Source organism: Phyllopteryx taeniolatus, chromosome 1, assembly GCF_024500385.1.
Source record: "Phyllopteryx taeniolatus isolate TA_2022b chromosome 1, UOR_Ptae_1.2, whole genome shotgun sequence".
NCBI lineage: Eukaryota > Metazoa > Chordata > Actinopteri > Syngnathiformes > Syngnathidae > Phyllopteryx > Phyllopteryx taeniolatus.
Window position 1 is genome coordinate 50,281,410 of NC_084502.1, and position 21,280 is coordinate 50,302,689.

Below are 21,280 nucleotides of genomic sequence, written 5' to 3' on the forward strand. Positions count from 1 at the left end.
AGCAATGTCAGTAAATACAGTTCGGCGCTACATCCGTAAGTGCAACTTGAAACTCTACTATGCAAAGCAAAAGCCATTTATCAACAACACACAGAAACGCCGCCGGCTTCTCTGAGCCCGAGCTAATCTAAGATGGACTGGTGCAAAGTGGAAAATTGTTCTGTGGTCCGACGAGTCCACATTTCAAATTGTTTTTGGAAATTGTGGACGTCGTGTCCTGCGGGCCAAAGAGGAAAAGAACCATCCGGACTGTTATGGACGCAAAGTTCAAAAGCCAGCATCTGTGATGGTATTGGGCTGTGTTAGTGCCAATGGCATTGGTAATCCTAATCAGATGCCCAAGCCACCTCATCTGGGTCCTCTCAATGTGGAGGAGCAGTGACCATAGGTGAGGGTAGGAAAGTAGATCGACTGGTAAATTGAGAGCTTCACCTTTCGGCTTAGCTCCTTCTTTACCACAACAGACCGATACAAAGTCTGCATCACTGCAGACGCTGCACCGATCCACAGTCGATCTCCAGTTCCATTCTTCCCTCACTCGTGAACAATATCCCAAGATACTTGAACTCCTCCACTTGGGGCAGGATCTCATCCCCGACCTGGAGAGGAGTGACCGTCACTCGGCTGTGAACTGCTCCAGTGAGAGATGGAGATCACGGCTTGATGAAGCCAACAAAACCACATCGTCTGCAAAAAGCAGAGATGCAATACTAAGGCCACCAAACCGGACCCCCTCAACGCCTCGGCTGCACCTAGAAATTCTGTCCATAAAAGTTATGAACAGAATCGGTGACAAAGGGCAGCCTTAGCAGAGTCCAACCCTCACCGGAAACGAGTCCGACTTATTGCCGGCAATGCGGACCAAACTCTGACACTGGTCGTACAGGTACTGAAACAGCCCGTATCAGGGGGTTCGTTACCCCATACTCCTGAAGCACCATCTACCACCACCCACCTCCCCCACCACCCCTGCCCCCCAACAGGACTCCCCGAGGGACACGGTCCAACGCCTTCTCCAAGTCCACAAAACACATGTAGACTGGTTGGGTAGAGCTGGTCCACTGTTCCACGGCCAGGACGAAAACCACACTGCTCCTCCTGGATTTGAGATTCGACTTCCCGACGGACCCTTCTCTCCAGCACCCCTGAATAGACCTTACCAGGGAGGCTGAGGAGTGTGATCCCCCTGTAGTTGGAACACACCCTGCGGTCCCCCTTCTTAAAAATGCTGTCAAACTGAAGGGGTTCTATGGGTGTGGGACTCCTGAGGCAGCTGGTGGGTACTGGCTGGCCAAGCGGAATGGAAAATCTCTCATCCATTTCTTTATGGACCTTGCTTTGTGCACTGGTGTACAGATATGTTGGAACAGGGAGGGATAATCCCCAAACTGTTAGACTGTCCAAAATCTCTTAGTATGCTGAAATATTCAGAGTTCCTTTCACTGGAGCTCAGGGGCTAATGTTTTGGACATTACCAACTTTGTGGGAGCAGTTTGGAGATGGTCTCTTCCTGTTCCAACATGAAGTCAAGTTCTTGGATGAACTTGACTGTTCTGCACAATCCTGACCTCAACCTACAGAAAACTTTTGGATGAATTAGAGCGGAGACTGAGGGCCAAGCCTTCCCGTACAACATCAGTGTGTAACCTCACAAATGTGCTTCTGTAAAAATGGTCATAAATTCACATAGGCACACTCCTCAACCTTGTGGAAAATCTTCCCTGAAGAATTTAAGCTGTTTAAGCACTTAAATTCATATCTGAGTCAAGGCAGGTGAGCGAAAACTTTTTACAATATAGTGTATATGTACATATACAGTGCCGTGAAAAAGTATTTGCCCCCTTCTCAAGTTCTTATTTTAGAATTAAACAAATGTAAATATCAGACAACGAAAGCCCATATAAACATTAAATGCAGTGTTTAAACAGTGATTTTATTTAATAAGGGGAAAAAATGTATGCAAAGCTAGCTGGCCCTGTGTGGAAAAGTAAATTCATGAGCCAGATTGGATTTTGGAAAGTACAGAGATAAGTCAGATAAGTTTTGGAACAAAGATTTTATGGACTGATGACACCAAGATTAACCTCTACCAAAGTATGGAGAAAGAGAGGATCTGCTTATGATCCAAAACGCACAAGCTCATCTGTGAAGCGTGGTGGAGGTAATGTCATGGCTTGGGTTTGCATGGCTGCTTCTGGAACGGGCTCACTAGTCTTTATTGATGATGTAAACTTATGATGGTAGGAGCAGAATGAATTCTGAAGTCTAAAAAAATAAAAAACATTGTCTGACAATTTAAAAAGAAATGTATCCAAACTAATCAGGAGAAGCTTCATCATGCAACAAGACAATGACCCAAAACACACTGCCAAAACAACAAAGGACTTCATCGGGGGAAAAGTGCAAGGTCTTCGACTGGCCAAGTCAATCACCAGACCTTAACCCAATAGAGCATGCATTTTACTTCCTGAAGAGGAGACTGAAAGGAGAAACCCCGAGAAACAAACAAGAGCTGAAAAAGGCTGCAGTAAAGGTCAGGAAAAGCATTTCAAATGAAGAATGCAACAGTCTGACGAAGTCAATGGGTACAAGCTTGATGCAGTTATTGCAAGTAACGATAATGCCACCAAATACTGAATGTTCTTCACTTTAGGTTAATTTAATAATGTCTGTTCCAATACTTTTGCTCACTTGAAAAGTGGGTGGTTTCAAACAAAAGGTGCTCTGTCCCTTATTTTCATGACCATAAGGCGCACCGTATTAAAAGGTGCAGTCTCAGTTACGAGGTCTATTTCTGTATTTAACACATACATAAGGCGCACAGAATTATTGGGCACAGGCATGGTAAAACATACGCTAACTTAAAACATACGTTAGCATGCATGCACGCTAAAACAATGTTTTTAAAAAGGCAGCGGGAGCAAAACTGAGTTCGGTTGTACTTTATTGACGTATTTAACAATGTACTCATGTTATTTTTTGATCACTCCTCATCCACAAATCCATCAAAGTCGTCATCTTCTGTATCTGAAATGAACAGCTGGGCAAGTTCTCCATCAAACACGCCAGGTTACCTCTCGTCATTGTCGGAGTCAGTCTCGTTGCCGTGCGGCTCCTCAGAAATGATGCCGGCTTTTACGAAAGCTCGAACAACAGTGCAAGCAGACACGTTAGCCCAAGCAGCCACACTCCATTCACAAATTGTGGCGTAATTGGCCCGGTGCTGCCTCCTAGTCTTAGTAAACCTGCGTTCGCCATCTGTCATCCATCGCTCCCACGCCGCTCACAACTTCACTTTGCACGCCCTGTTTACACCGATGTCCAGCGGTTGGAGTTCCTTCGTCAAGCCTCCTGGAATGATGGCAAGCTCCAAGTTATTGCCCTCAGTCGAATGGTGACTGTGGAGACGCTACTCCCGGCTGTTCTTTGATCATTAATCCATTGCTCGAGTTGGTCTTCCAACTCGGGCCACCTCGCCTTGTTTCCGCGGAAACAAAGTAAAAACGACAAAGTAAAAAAATATTTTCAGACATTTGTGTAAATTTATAAAAAATTAAAAATTCAAACATAAGAGGTACGCAAGTATTCACACCCTTTGCTATGACACTCGAAGTTAAGCTGAGGTGCATCTGAGTTCCACTGATCATCCTTGAGATGCTTCTACAATTTAAATGGAGTCAACCTGTGCTAAATTCAGTTGATTGAACACTTGGAATGGCACACACTTGTCTATATTAGGTCTCGTAGTTGGCAGTGCATATCAGAGCAGAAAGATTGCGCATGCATGCGCAGCAGCTGCTCTCTGTCCCAAACAAACGGTGTTTTCATGTTTTCGTCTTATACGTCAGCGTGTTTTACTCCGTTTTCGTAATGTCTACATGTTCCAAGACGCAGATACAGTCGTAATTTTCTGCTCGACATCGGTAGAACTACTTTTACGGAGTTAAACTCTACTCTCACTGAGGAGCTATGGAACTGCGGTCTGCTCCGGGTGCCTAGAACAGCTCCGAACTCCACTCCTGTGTCGCGCTACGACCGACGAAGGAGGAAGCAGAAACGTGACAAGCGCGGAGGTATCATAGCTAGGCTAGCAGCGAAACCACACAAGCCGGCTATTCCTTCCATCGTGTATGCTCTCTGGACAACAAGCTGGATTAAATTCGACTGCTCCGCTCGACTCGTAAGACGGTGTGAGAGTGCTGTGTTGGTGGAAACATGGCTTAACAGCAGCGTTCCAGACAGCGTCATTCAGCTCGACCGGCAAGCATGCGACCGAGCTGACAGAACTCTTGCGGGAGGCAAAACTCGCGGCAGCGGACTGTGTGTTTACATCAATGACGCCTGGTGCCGGTACGCTATCTTGGTCAGTCAACACTGCTCAATGCTACTGGAGTTTATGGCTCTGAAGTGCCGGCCATTTAATTATTTATTTAATTCACTGCCATACTGCTTGTGGGAGTCTACATTCCTCTAAACTCCAGCAATAACAGGAGTGAGGCGCTAAATGAGCTATCCCATCATATCAGTGAACAGCTTACGGCCCTCCTAGCTGGGGACTTTAACAATGCTGACCCCAAGGCTGTGTTTCCTAAACTCGACTCAAACATTGACTTTCCAACACGGAGAAATAACACCCTGGACAATGCTTTTAACCCCCCTCCCCCCAAGAGGGGCCTACCAGGCCCTTCCCCTCCCCCACATTGGCGCCTTTAGATCATCTCACTGTTATGCTAATGTCATCTTACAGTTCAAACAGGCTGCCACCTACAACTCCATCACAGATGTTCAGGAGTACACAGAGACTGTTACTGCCTACATCAGCAAGTGTGTGGATGATGTCACCATCACCGTCCGTTCTAACCAGAAGCCATGGCTGTCGGGGGAGGTCTACAGACTACTGAAGGTCCGCAATGCGGCTTTTAGATCTGGGGATGAGGAGTGCCTGAGGACAGCCAGGGCCAATTTGTCCCGTGGTATCAGGGAGGCCAAGAGGGAGTACTCCAAGATGATCGATCACCCACTGCTTCAATGACAGCAGTGACCAGGAGTCTGTTGCGTGGTATTCAGAGCATTACGGACTATAAACTCTCACCATAGACCTGCGACAGCTCCACCTCCCTGCTAAATGAGCTAAATTACTTCTTTGCTCGCTTTGAGGCACACAACAGCACCCCTGCACACAAGACTCCACCACCTCCTGGTGACCAAGTGCTGACACTGACCCGGGACGGCGTGAAAAGATCTTTCGACAGCATCAACACAGGAAAATCCCCGGGCCCAGATAACATACCTGGTCGTGTTCTGAGGGACTGTGCAGCTGAACTCACAGATGTTTTCACGGACATCTTTAACACCTCCTTGAGTCAGGGTGTTGTCCCCACGTGCTTCAAAGCCACCACCATCATCCCGAAGAAGTCGTCTCCCTCCTGCTTCAATGACGACCGTCCGGTATCACTCACTCCCATCCTGATGAAGTGCTTCGAGCGGCTAGTCATGCACCACGTCAAATCCTCCCTCCCCCCCTCCTAGGACCCCTTCCAGTTTGCATATCGGCCCAACCGGACGCTGTCCCCACTGCCCCCCACTCTGCCCTCACACACCTGGACTCTCAGGACTTATATGTCAGACTGCTGTTCATAGACTTCAGCTCAGCATTCAATACCATCATCTTTCAACGACTCATCTACAAATTGGACCAGCTGGGGCTCAACACTTTGATCTGCAACTGGCTGCTGGACTTTCTTACAGGGAGTCTGCAGGGAGTATAGGTCGGCAGCAACACATCAAGCACCATCACTCTGAACACAGGAGCCCCTCAAGGTTGTGTGTTGAGTCCCCTCCTCTTCACTCTGCTGACCTATGACTGCACACTGACATACAGCTCCAACCTCTTCATCAAGTTTGCATACGACACAACTGTGGTGGGTCTCATCAGCAACGGGGACGAGACTACAGGAGTTAGGTGAGCCGCCTGGCCGGGTGGTGCACGGACAACAATCTCTCCCTAAATGTGTATGGGGGGGGGGAGACAACGAGATTGTTGTGGACTTCAGGAGAGCGCAATCCCAGCATGTTCCCCTTAACATCAACGCTGCTGTGGTGGAGAGAGTGCACATCACCGAGAACCTCTCCTGGACCAGCAACACCTCATCACTGGCCAAGAAAGCTCACCAGTGTCTCCACTTCCTGCGCAAGCTGAGACGAGCCAGGGCCCCAACCCCCATCATGTGCTCCTTCTACAGACGGTACATAGAGAGCATCCTGACCAACTGCATCACTGTGTGGTACGGAGCCTGTATCGCATCCCCCCGCAAGACTCTCCATCGCATAGTGAGGACAGCTGAGAAGATCGGAACCTCTCTTCCTTCCCTGCAGGGACATTTACAGCACCCGCCACACCCGCAAAGCCCTCCGCATCGTGGGTGATGCCACCCATCCATCACACAGCCTCTTCAGTTTTCTGCCATCAGGGAGGAGTCTGCGGGCCAGGACTCGCTGACTCAAAGACAGTTTTATTCATCAGGCTCTCAGGAATCTGAACGTTCTGCGTGCTCTGCCCCCCTCTGTCTCTTCTGCCCTCTGAACTCTGACGCTACAAACATGCACACCAGACTCAGGGTCGCACCAGCCACTTTAGCAGCATTGGGGTTTTGTCGTCTTATTTGTCTTATTTGGCTTGGTTCTCTGACCTTGGCTATGTTGCACACATCACCTGATCTTTGATATTGCACATTCAATTAATACTTTTTATACTATATATACCATTTTATTTTGATTTTTATATTATTATTTGTACTGGCTTTGTAGCACTGGCCCTTGTAGCGTAATTTCAATCCTCTGTATGTGTTACGCATATGAAAGAATTGACAATAAAAGCACCTTGACCTTGAAACCAAGCAATGAAGTCTAAGGAATTGTCTGCAGACCTCTGGGACTCCGCGGATTGTGTCAAGGCAAAAATCTGGGGACGGATACAAAAGAATTTCAGCAGCATTGAACGTTACGAAAAGCACTGTGGTCTCAATTATTCAGAAATGCTAGCAGTTTGGAACCACCAGGGGCCTCGTACAAAAGGTGCGTACGCACAAAACGTGGCGTCCGTTCTTTTTCACGGTAAAGTTCAGAATTATCAAGAGTGACATGACCGTGGAAATGTGCGGTCCCTCACGCCAACTGCAAACAAGCATCATATCTGCAGAAGAAGAGGCACTGCTCATCACCTGGCCAATACCATCCAGCATCATGCTGTGGGGCTGATTTTCTGTTGCAGGAACTGCGCGACTAGTCCACATAGAGGGTAAGATGACAGCTGCCAAATATAAAGAAATTCTTCGAGAACTTGCGCCACAGTGCTCTGGAACTCAACTAGGGTGTCGAATCACCTTCCAACATGACAATGACCCAAATCACACAGCCAAGATAACAAGCTGGTCCTAGCATTTCAGGATTTATTTTTTTTCTCATTTTGTCTCTCAGGTGAGATATACCTATGATGAAAATTACAGGCGCGGCACGGTTAGACTGGTTAGAGTGTCAGTCTCACAGTTCTGAGGACCCGGGTTCAATCCCCGGCCCTGCCTGTGTGGAGTTTGCATGTTCTCCCCGTGCCTGCGTAGGTTTTCTCCGGGCACTCCGGTTTCCTCCCACATCCCAAAAACATGCATTAATTGGAGACTAAATTGCCCGTAGGTGTGACTGTGAGTGCGAATGGTTGTTTGTTTGTATGTGCCCTGCGATTGGCTGGCAACCAGTTCAGGGTGTACCCCGCCTCCTGCCCGATGACAGCTGGGATAGGCTCCAGCACGCCCGCGACCCTAGTGAGAAGAAGCGGCTCAGAAAATGGATGGATGGATGGATGGATGGAAAATTACAGGCCTCACTCATCTTTTTAAGTGGGAGAATTTGCACAATTGGTGGCTGAGTAAATATTTCTTTTTCCCCTTTGTGTATTTATGTATGTGTGTGTATATATCTATATATGTGTGTGTGTCTGTGTGTGTATATATATATATATACACACACAGACACACACGCAAAAACATCCAAAAAACTGCAGACCTCACTTACCTCAGTTAAGGTCAGTGTTCATGACTCCTCCATAAAAAAGAGACTGGGCAAAATTGGCCTGCATGGCAGAGTTCCAAGATGAAAACCACTGCTGGGAAAAAAAGAACATTAGAGCTCGTCTCAATTTTGCCAGAAGACATCTTGATGATCCCCTACACTTTTGGGAAAATAGTCTGTGGTCTGACGAGACAAAAGTTGAACAATTTGGAAAATGTGTGTCCCATTACATTTGATGTAAAAGTAACACTGCATTTCTAAAAAATAACATTATTCCAACAGTAAAACATCGTGGTGGTAGTGTGACAGTCTGAGGCTGTGTTTTGCTGCTTCAGGACATGGAAGACTTGCTGTGATGAATGAAACCATGAGTTCTGCTGTCTACCAAAAAATCCTGAAGGAGAATGGCCGGCCGTCTGTATGTGACCTCAAGCTGAAACGAACTTGGGTTCTGCAACAGGATAGTGATCCGAAACACGCCAGCAAGTCCACCTCTGAATGGCTGAGGAAGATCAAAATCAAGACTTTGGAGTGACCGAGTCAAAGTCCTGACCTGAGTCCTATTGAGATGCTGCGACATGCCCTTAAAAGACGGTTCCTGCTCGAAAACCTTCTTATGTGACCAAATTATAACAATTCTGAAAAGATGAGTGGGCCAAAATTCCTCCACAGCGCTGCAAGAGACTTTTATTTATTTTTTTTGTCCTGTTTGGCTGTTGGGTCAAGCAGAATGGAGGATATTTATCCCTTTTGTGCCGGAACAGTTTTACGGTGTCACAGTGGAATTTTTAGGCTGCTGGTGTGGTTTCTTAGTATTATAATGGATATTTATTGAGAATCAGAGTCGATCAGACGAACAGAACAAAGTTTCAAGAGGAGAGTGAGAACTGAGGACAAAAGACAAAGCACTAATTGTAAACAAGATGAGAAAAGTAAATTATTATATATGTAGAACAATGAAACATAAGATATGAGTGTTGTGTGGGGCAGTAGTGCTACACCCTGTGAGGGAAGGACAGGAAAAGCAGCATGCAGGACAAGGGTCGTGAACCTGGCTGTACAACTGAAGTGTGGTGGCAGTGACTATGGAAATTGTAAAAGTCTATGGGGGGGATACCCAAGCAATACACATATTCATGAGTTATTTGTCGCAATAAGTGAGTGGCCCCACACCCAGCGAAAAAGTCCCATTGGTGTGCGCCTGCGGACACATGCACATGAATTGACACAGTTCTGCATGCACAATGACTGACAGAAGTGTCCTGTAATAGCTGTGCCTGCACCGCGGTGGCTGAGGACCCTACCCAATCAATCAAGAGGTGGGATTGGGCCCAGGAGTCCACTCGAGAGCAGCTTGGCAGACGGGACACGTCCCACACTGAGGGACCCAGGGCGGTCCGCCGGCCCCACCGAGGCGCCACGATAAGAGGAGGCCGCAGGGACCCAATGAGAGAGAGGCCAGTGAGCCGGGGGTGCAAGGCTGCCAGGCACTGCTGCATAACAGCCAAATCCCCCCCACCCAAGACCCACCGTCCCCCAGAGATGGGTATATGTGGTGCTTTAAAAGACACGTGGGGATGAGTGTATGTGATGCATTAAAAGCCAGGGGGGCGGAGGGGCAGGATGCCCGGACCGGGAAACAGCACTGACGTGCTGAACCCGGTCCGATACCCGCACCCTCCCGACCCCATACCAATCCCCCAGGAACCCTTGGATATGTAAAGTATGTGTGCCCAGATGTGACGGGTGAGAAAAATATATACAACCCCAATTCCAATGAAGTTGGAATATGTTGTGTTAAACAAATAAAAACAAAATACAATGATTTGCAAATCATGTTCAACCTATATTTAATTGAATACACTACAAAGACAAGATATTTCATGTTCAAACTGATCAACTTTATCGTTTTTAGCAAATAATCATTAACTTAGAATTATATGGCTGCAACACGTTACAAAAAAGCTTGGACAGGTGGCAAAAAAGACTTAGAAAGTTGAGGAATGCTCATCAAACACCTGTTTGGAACATCCCACAGGTGAACAGGCTAATTGGGAACAGGTGGGTGCCATGATTGGGTATAAAAGGAGCTTCCCTGAATTGCTCAGTCATTCACAAGCAAAGATGGGGCGAGGTTCACCTCTTTGTGAACAAGTGCGTGAGAAAATAGAAAATAGATTAAGGACAATGTTCCTCAACGTACAATTGCAAGGAATCATCTACAGTCCATAATAGCATCAAAAGGTTCAGAGAATCTGGAGAAATCACTGCGTGTAAGCGGCAAGGCCGAAAACCAACATTGAATGCCCGTGACCTTCGATCCCTCAGGCAGCACTGCATCAAAAACCGACATCAATGTGAAAAGGATATCACCACATGGGCTCAGCGACACTTCAGAAAACCAATGTCAGTAAATACAGTTCGGCGCTACATCTGTTAGTGCAACTTGAAACTCTACTATGCAAAGCAAAAGCCAACAACACCCCGAAACCCCGCCGGCTTCTCTGGGCCTGAGCTCATCCAAGATGGATTGATGCAAAGTGGAAAAGTGTTCTGTGGTCTGACGAGTCCACATTTCAAATTGTTTTGGGAAATTGTGGACGTCGTGTCCTCCGGGCCAAAGAGGAAAAGAACCTTGCGGACTGTTATGGACGCAAAGTTCAAAAGCCAGCATTTGTGATGGTATGGGTCTGTGTTATTGCCAATGGCATGGGTAACTTACACATCTGTGAAGGCACCATTAATGCTGAAAGGTACATACAGGTTTTGGAGAAACATATGCTGCCATCCAAGCAATGTCTTTTTCATGGACGCCCCTGCTTAATGGTAGGTTTATTTCTAAGTTAATGATTATTTGCTAAAAACAATAAAGTTTATCAGTTTGAACATTAAATATCTTGTCTTTGTAGTGTATTCAATTAAATATAGGTTGAACATGATTTGCAAATCATTGTATTTGTTTTTTATTTATATTTAACACAACGTCCCAACTTCATTGGAATTGGGGTTGTTGATTAATATATTATTTTTAAACCCAGTTTTATGGGCCAAATTGTAGACTAAATTCAAGTAGATGGGTGTGGTCTTCTCCACTTCCCCCATCTCTTAGACACACCCCCTGGGTGTTTAACCCTGTGGCGTCCACCTTCTCCTTCCTCTTCTCATTCTCCTCTTCATCCTGAAGGTTACCTAAGCCGCGGCTCTGCCGTGCTGCGCAACCTCTCCATCCCCTTTTTCCTTTTGTTGTCACCATTGCGCGCAAGTTACCTGAGACCATGACGGCGGTGCTGTCCAATCAAAGACCATGCGGCTTCGATCTGTTTTCCCAGCCTTGATCTGTTGGTGTGGCCCACAAGGAAGCCACTTCTGGCACCCCTACCAGTTACGCCTACCAATTAAGAGCAACAGCGGGGCCCGCACCTCCCATGTAACAACAACTATCTTTTTGCATCTCTTTTGTTTTTACTTTTTGTGCACCTTCTTCTTCAAATAAACCTGCCTCCGTTCCTCCTGAGACAACTAAGAAAGACCAGACCCGGTGAACTACGTCGTGAGTCAAACGTTGCAGTGATTAATAGAAAGTACAAATTGGTGTATTGCAATCTGGGGTTTAATTCCCAGCTCTGCTCTCCGTCACTTTGATTCAACTCATTTCACGCTCACATTACGAGTTCAGTCATTCACCCTATATCTTGTTCTTTATGTATGTTTGTCTGTAATTTTTGGAGTAGTTCCTCTGTATGTTACCCTGTAGTTCCGCCGTTAGATTTAATTAAATTTTCTATAAAATTCCACTTCCTGTTGTAATGTAGCGAGCCTTCTAAGTAGCCTTTACACCAATTTGATCGGGCTGATCGGTATCGGCCGATATTTAGCATTTTAAGCTGATCGGCTTTGTCATAATTCGCCGATCCGATCAATGACGTCATCGATCGATTCCGCAAAAGACCTTTACTCCACGTCGCCGCATGCACAGTATATTTGAATCCAAAAGCGAGTTTATTTTTAGCCTTGATGCGTGTCTTTTGACGTAGTAATGTAAATATCTGACGGACAAAGAAGTTATTAAAAAAAAAAAAATAAAATAAAATAAAATTTAAATTAAAAAAAAAAACCTCTGCGGTCTGGGACACACAACACGTCGGAGACAGGCACAACAGGTAATGCCCGGATAAGACTACAAGACAAATTTGCTATTTCACGATTGCACTGTCAGACAATCAAATATTGTATTACGCATCTCGTTTTTTATGATCATTGGGCTTGTCGACTCAAATGCGACCGGATACACTCGTTACCGTGGCGACGACAACAAGCCGACTGTATTATAAGGACAAAATGGGGGAAAACGTGTGTTGGTGGTGCTGAGGACAGGAGAGGACGTTCGTTTAAGGCTTGCTTGAGGTATGTTCCCGTACTTTTAATACGATACGGCTCACAAGTAGGCAATTAAATGTTATTTATCCTACCAAGCTAGCGGTAGCACGAACGGTTGGCCATAAACATGCTGCTGTTCTGTCGACTCATGCTCTAAGGTTTCGGTGTGGGTGAAGTAATTTAATTAAAAATAAAGTAATTTAATTACAGTAAGTTAGCACCCATTATTTCTGTCATGTTGTAATGTTGGTTTGACCTGACTGATTAGAATACACGATCTGACTAGGGCAGTGATTTCCAACCTCTATGGAGCCAAGGAACATATTTTACAATTGAAAAATCTCACGGCACACCAACGAACAAAAGTCACAAAAAGTGGATACATTAATTACTGTATATACTTCTTGCCATCTAATAAAAGACCATTCATTTGTTCTGTCTGTCACTATGCCTCACTGGCATAAATAGAGGAACAAAGATACATTTATTGCAAATGTAATTTTTTGAGCAATTAAGTACACAAATATATAAAGTAAATAAACAGGTCATCTAAATAGACACATTCCTCCATCTTGAGATCAGATCGTTTATCAGTTTTTAAACTCGCTGATTGGTGATCGGACCCAGAAATCCCGATCGTGGAAAGCCTACTTCCAAGTACTGAGATTGATCGAGGTTTTTTGTCACGTTTCCTATATTTTATGAATATAAAAAGAGACATGGTGTCCTATACGAGACAAAGATAGTTTGATTGTAATGTTAAACGCTAAATGTATGTCGAACTAAACCGGAAGTAAACGCAGCCGTTCGTGTTCCAGTGTATTCTTTTCCAAAAATAATTATCCATCCATCTTCCTACCGCTTATCCGAGGTCGGGTCGCGGGGGCAGTAGCTTTAGCAGGGACGCCCAGACTTCCCTTTCCCCAGCCACTCTAGAGCTTCTCACCCTATCTCTAAGGGAGAGCCCGGACACCCTGCGGAGGAAACTCATTTCGGCCGCTTGTATCCGGGATCTCGTTCTATCGGTCACGACCCACAGCTCGTGACCATAGGTGAGGGTAGGAACGTAGATCGACCGGTAAATCGAGAGCTTCGCCTTTCGGCTTAGCTCCTTCTTTACCACAACGGATCGATACAAAGTCCGCATCACTGCAGACGCTGCACCGATCCGCCTGTCGATCTCCAGTTCCATTCTTCCCTCACTCGTGAACAAGACCCCAAGATACTTGAACTCCTCCACTTGGGGCAGGATCTCATCCCCGACCTGGAGACGGCACGCCACCCTTTTCCGACTGAGGACCATGGTCTCAGATTTGGAGGGGCTGATTTTCATCCCAGCCACTTCACACTCGGCTGCGAACTGCTCCAATGAGAGTTGGAGGTCACGGCTTGATGAAGCCAACAGAACCACATCATCTGCAAAAAGAAGAGATGCAATACTGAGGCCACCAAAACGGACCCCCTCTATGACTCGGCTGCGCCTAGAAATTATGTCCATAAAAGTTATGAACAGAATCGGTGACAAAGGGCAGCCTTGGCGGAGTCCAACCCTCACCGGAAACGAGTCCGTGCACTCCCATGCAACCTCGAGGACCCTGCCAAGGGTGTAGAGCTGGTCCACTGTTCCACGGCAAGGACGAAAACCACACTGCTCCTCCTGAACCTGGGATTCAACTTCCCGACGTACCCTCCTCTCCAGCACCCCTGAATAGACCTTACCAGGGAGGCTGAGGAGTGTGATCCCCCTGTAGTTGGAACACACCCTGCGGTCCCCCTTCTTAAAAAGGGGGGCCACCACCCCAGTCTGCCAATCCAGAGGCACTGTCCCCGATTTCCATGCGATGTTGCAGAGGCGTGTCAACCAGTACAGCCCTACAACATCCAGAGCTTTGAGGAACTCCGGGCGAATCTCATCCACCCCTGGGGCCTTGCCACCGAGGAGCTTTTTAACCACCTCGGTGACCTCAACCCCAGAGATAGGAGAGCCCCCCTCAGAGAACCCAGACTCTGCTCCCTCATGGGAAGGCGTGTTTGTGGAATTGAGGAGTTCTTCCAAGTATTCTCCCCACCGGCTCACAACGTCCCGAGTCGAGGTCAGCAGCGCCCCATCCCCACTATACACAGTGTTGATGGTGCACTGCTTTCCCCTCCTGAGTCGTCGGATGGTGAACCAGAATTTCCTCGAAGCCGTCCGGAAGTCTTTCTCCATGGCCTCTCCATGCCCGAGTTTTTTCTTCAGCGACCACCAAAGCTGCATTCCAAATGGCCAGCCGGTACCCATCAGCTGCCTCAGGAGTCCCACAGGCCAAAAAGGCCCGATAGGACTCCTTCTTCAGCTTAACGGCATCCCTCACCATTGGTGTCCACCAACAGGTTCGGGGATTGCCGCCACGACAGGCACCGACTACCTTACGGCCACAGCTCCGGTCGGCCGCCTCAGCAATGGAGGCATGGTCCACTCGGACTCGATGTCCCCCGCCTCTCCCGGAACATGAGCAAAGTTCTGTCGGAGGTGGGAGTTGAAACTCCTTCTGACAGGGGATTCCGCCAGACAGTCCCAGCAGACCCTCACAATACGTTTGGGCCTGCCACGTCGGACCGGCATCTTCCCCCACCATCGGAGCCAACTCACCACCAGGTGGTGATCAGTTGACAGCTCTGCCCCTCTCTTTACCCGAGTGTCCAAGACATGCGGCCGCAAGTCCGATGACACGACCACAAAGTCGATCATCGAACTGCGACCTAGGGTGTCCTGGTGCCAAGTGCACGTGTGGACACCCTTATGCCTGAACATGGTGTTCGTTATGGACAATCCGTGACGAGCACAGAAGTCCAATAACAGAACACCGCTCGGGTTCTGATCGGGGGGCGCTCTCCTTCGAGCCCCAACTCCAGGCAAAAATAATTAATTAGTTAAAACTTGACCATGCCAAGCCAAAAGCCAAATATCAACAACACCCAGAAACACCGCTGCCTTAGTGTCCACAGTTCCCAAACGTTTGAATGAAGAAAAGGTGATGTAGCACAGTAGTAAACATGACCCTGTCCCAGCTTATTTGGAATGTGTTGCAGCCATAAAATTCTAAGTTAATGATTATTTGCTAAAAACAATAAAGTTTATCAGTTTGAACATTAAACATCATTGTAGTGAGGTGGATTTTTTTTCTTCTGTGGTTCTGAGTCGATGGACCCCCGGGAGAACACCGGCTTCCGTTGGGCAGGAATGAATGAAGACTTCGAGACACTTGACTTTTGGGCTAATTCAATTTATTGAACAAGCCTTAGTGTCATAGAAGTTGCTTACAAGCCAGGACAACGAAAAGGCCCCGAAACTCCTGGATGCCAGTTTAGAAAGGTTTAATTATCTGGGCGTGGAATTAGCCTCGCCCCTGGGTTTACCCGGAAGGTGGTCGCGCCATGTTACCATATTTGGAGTGTTCTGCTGGTCACAAGGTGACACACTGTGTCCGTGAAATACCCACACCCGCCTGCTGGCGTCTAACAGACTGGCCTGGTGCCCAAATGGTACCCTTATCTCGTAAAATGCAAATCAGTCCTCTTTGAAGACTCAAACCTCTGCTGTAAACCAAAGACAGGTTATGGTCTGAGAAGAGAAGGAAAACCCTAATTAAGATACAAATGGCTGAAGGAATTCCTTTGATGTAGAAATACAAAGAAAAGATGGTTGGCTTGAATACGGACACTCAAAACATTTGATCTTCTCAAAGGAATTCTGACTTCGGTACTATTTAAATATACTACATATCCAACCTTTAATGAGATCCCCGAACTCATTACAAGACATAGAAGCAGCAACTGACACCTGGCAAGAAACAACAAACCTGCATTAGCCCAAAAATGCAACCTATTATCTACAATTTGGAAGAACCTACTTCGTCAAGAAAGTCTAGCATGCTCCAAGGCATCTAATTAAGGTTAACCATTAACTAGGAAAAACAATTATCTTAATAAGCCTGAATTACTCCCTGCATCCCCTCGTTGCCCCCTGAGGCCCCATGTGAGTACCAAACAGCCAAATAAACCAAATCTCCTCCCCGCGAACAATAACGACACGACGCTAGCCAATCCTAAATCTATGCATTTGTACATCCAGCCTCGTGGAAGCGCCAAGGTTTCGCGGCTGTCCGTCAAAAAACCTCTCTCTTAAGAGACGAGAAAAAGAGAGAGAGCCATATCAAGCTTCCTTCAGAGCCCCTTACAGCAAATCGCCCAAAGGGACCCTGACACGGATGACAAAACATACACAACAGAATAATACAATCATCGAAATAAATCAACAAAAACAGTGTAAACCACAATAAACAACTGTGGAAGCAAACATAAAAATACACACAAACGAAAATAGAAAAAAATCTTAATGGTGGTCTCCCTCCGTATGGTCTACAGTTCGTGACATTGATGAAGAAATTCTGAATCATTCTGCCCAGGGCCCGCTGTCCATAATCACAGTCCATGAACAAGTCCCAGAGTCCAGGTTCATACAAGCGGGACCCCGAACCACTCCAGAACACTCCTGGAAAAACAAAAACATCTGCCAGTATTTTGCAACAAAATCAAACATAATACAACAAATTGTCAAATGGATATCTAACCATACATCATATGGAGGGCAGTAATGTCCACAGAGCTGGAGCAGACACAGTAGGGGGAGTCGTTTCATACCCCCCTTGTATCGCCTTAGGCCTCCAAACCAATGTGGACATGACTCCTGTGTGTACAACCGCTGAACATTACTCTTTGAAACAAAATAGCACGAAGAAATCTTTGTAAAGAAAATGACTTGACTTCCAATTAAAAACAATTCACAAAAGTTCACATTGGATATGCATCTAGTACAGTGGACTCTATTGATACCATGTCACCATTAGTTTTAGCCCCCTTTAATACCGGCAATTGTTCTTTGTCTCCCGGCATTACAACGCCAACCCACCTAAGGATCATGGCCTTTGCAACCGTCAGCAGCAATGTGCAGAAGCAAAACATCACACACAAATCCAATACGAGCGCTGCTAAAATTTGAACTAACACTGCACCCATAGGCCCAAACCTATCCTGTAACCAGGTATTGGCTGAGCAGCCTGCTTCAGCCGAACGGCCAAAAGCATCTCTTATGACCTTTAACACTTCCACTTCGCTGGTGATATTATCTGAGTTGTCTGGTATCAAAGTGTAACAAGCATCTGCGGTCAAATTCAGACAAAATTCACACAAACCACCCTGCCTGGCCAAAATGTAGTTAAGTGCCATATCGTGTTTGAGCAAAGTTAGTCAATGGCTTCTCTGTGTATTCGACAAAAGCTCAAATTCCTTAATCGTTTCATTAGCAAAACCCTGCAAAGTGTACATTATATTATCAGTGTGATCAGCCAAAAATGTCACTCCATACCATGGAAAAACTCCAATGCCTTCCATTTGGCTTGATGGTTCTATAAATCCCCTAAATCAGTTTGCTGCTTCTTGTGACCCCACTGGCCTGAAAAGAAAATAGTCCTTGTCCCGTTCACTCGCGACTAGCCTGGTCTCCGATGCTATGCCGACTGTGTGTTCACCTTGAGAGGTCAGAACAGCAGTTTTCCTTTTGACATCAGACTTTAAGGGACCTTTATTCCGTCTACTGCCTTTAGAGGAAACAATACTTCCTTTAATAGTTATCCCTTTAGCTGGGGCTCTAATTCGTCCATTTTCTTCTACCAGGTCGACTATATGGGTTAGCTTTAGCCATGTACTAAGGTCACCTCGATTATTTGATAACGGTCTTATACAAGAACAAGTATATTTTCCCCTTAATTGGCTTTACCATATCAACAAAGGTCCACAACTAGTTCCCGCATTGGCCCATTGGGTGTTGGAATGTAACCTGGAGGTGTCATCACCCCTCTCCTGACATATGGTGCATCTGCCTATAATATAGTCAATTTATTCCAGTCAATATGATGCCCAAAATCCATATTCTTTTGAAATTTTCCGCTTCACTTCCCCACTTGCGCCATGGGCTTGCCCATGCGCCACATGCATTGTGGGGTGCCACTATGAGATCCTCATGTGTTCTCCACAAACCAGTGGAGTCTTGGCAAGCTGCTTGTAATGTTTTAACCCTCAGTCGTACTATAACTTAAAGTTGCCTTAATTTTCTCACCGTTCCCCTTTTAGTCCAATACATCTTTTAGACCTGAGTTTGGACACGACTGTGTCATCTAGTACATAGTAGACCCCAGACTATAATAACTCATTATACCATAGTTACTCCATCTTTACTGTTAATGCCAACTTCCATATATCTGCCACTAAAGAAGTATAAGTTCTGCAGAGGTGTTAATAGATGTTTTTTAAAATTATTTCCCCTCAATCATATCGTACTCAGCGTCATTGTGACGCTTATGTACTTACTACCATATCATGTGAAATTCCTCGACATTATTGCATTAGACATTCCTATATTGGTCATAATTTGTAACCCACTGGACATGCACCATTTCTTGCTAAGCTTTCATCCATCCACCGTCCCCTCATGGAGATAGCTTCACTTCTCCATCCAACCTCATGTGATGAACCTGCTTAAACCAGAAAACTCCAATAAAAGTATAGCGTTGAATCAATGTTCAGAATTTGAATACTAACCTCCCTTTGGGATACATTATGAATCAATGTGTCCACTTTAGTACAGCAGTCAGTACAGCAAAGTTCCTAAAGGCTACTTGCACAGCAAATACACAACAACAGGTATATAAACCACCATCCACATTTAAACTGGTCGTCGGCAATTGTCACCAAACATTGATATCATTCCCCAATTCATGGTTAACATTTTTCAAAAAAGTGTCAATGTCAATAGACCGAGAATCACATAAAAATCAGCGTTAAGTCAGCACTCCAACAACCTGCAATACAACAACACTGTCAAGCTGCATCCTCCTGGGCGTCCTGAAAAATAATGTTATTTCCACAAATCAGAGTCTTCCCCTCTTCATCATGTACACAGTCGCAAAGGTCAGTCATTCAACAGTCTGTGTAGACCGTGCTCTTTTGTCAGTCACACTGTCCTCAGTCGTCATAAACATATCTGATGACAACATCATCTCAGGTGACCCCACAAAGTGCATAGACGCCTTCTCCATATGGACGAATTTGACTCAGTGGTGCTTCAAATCACGTATGAACTAAAGGTTTGAATTCCTAATAAAGGCTCATGGCACAAGAGTACCTAATTTGAACTCAGGCTCCCAACATCTTGGGATGCTATATTGGATATGGGTGAGACTTACTCTTGCATGTGATCACATCCCCACAATCACTTTTGTTAGCCGGCTCCATTTGTTCTCCATTTCTGCTTTTAATTAACACGACACAAACATTAAACACGAAACATAAACATTTAACACAACATGACAAGCGAGACTTCTCAGACAATACCATTGACCTGGACCCAGGAGTGGATGTCGATTCCCACTTACATACCACACAGACAAAACTGAACACAGAATACTTATTGGTTGAACCGTAACTCCCAACCATCCCATTTTGAAGCATTTGTGTTCTTACCCACTTTACGGATCTAAATATGTAATTTGAGTTATGAAACTTGTACAGCCACCTGAGGCTTCTTTAACGCAATGAATATCCAACTTCCCTCATTCCTATTTGGGCAAACAGTTGACTCATCTCCTGCAACCACATAACTTGTATTTGAAGGTTGATAGGTTTGAAATAAATATTACAATCACTACACTAGGACTTCCTCCTCAGTAAAGCGATATTCCTGCTAGAGTGACGATTTAAAAATAGCTCTGGCTAATAATGATTCATTTCTATCACCATCCAAGTGTAAAAGAAGCGGTTTGCTTAAATGTCGCTCAACTAAACACACGTCACTGTGCATAATTTTCCCCAGGTAACTTTACAAGTCTACAGGTGTCCTTGATAGCTTTTGCTAACATGCCATAACTAACTGTTTGCTTAAGTCCCCTAATCCCCAATATTACATTTGGCAAATTATCAAAATCAAGTCACCCTCTACCACTACAGATCAGGCCTCTCTCAATTGTTAATAATATCAGGTCTCTATCAATTGTTAATAGTTAATCAATTCTGTTGTAAATCTCTCCCTGGCATTTGCAATACCACCCCCCTTGTATACCACTTTTTATAACTCCAGAACAAAGTCAAGAGGGTTGACCCCAAAAAAGGCCCTAATTCCACACCTCTACATAAATCAACAACTTCTGTATTTTAGTTCTCCTCGTCAGCCAGCAATAGAGGTACAGTAGAAGTTCTTGGTCCATCTATATTTACATGCGCGACGTAGGATGCTTAGTGAGGCAGTTTCTAACAAGACTACTAGCAGAATCTTTGACAAATGGTGGGGGGAATCGAGTAGGAGGTTTGCTCCTTTTTGACCTCTCTCTTCAAACCCCTACCGAAGCGTAATACCAATTTTGAAATAGAAGCCCGTCTGAGGACTGCACGACCCCATACTCCCATAATGGTTAAAACATTTCTTGCCATAATTTCTCCCACAATCTTTTCGAGTGACTCTACAAACCTCGCTAACAAGGGAAACATCTGACTCTAAGTAAAACTTAACCATCCTTACACTGGCAACTCCTAAATAGATGTACTTTATAGCATTTAACCTTTATTTCTGTCCAAGGGCAGGTGACTTGCTTAATTCCAATTGCCAAATTACCTCAAGTGTGTCCCCAACATTTTCCGACGAGCCACTCATCACCAATCGACTCCGACCTCGGCCAAAAAGCTTTCTGGGTGGCTTCTTGTTGTGTCCACTTTGTCCCCCACTGAAACAGACTTTCATCATATTATT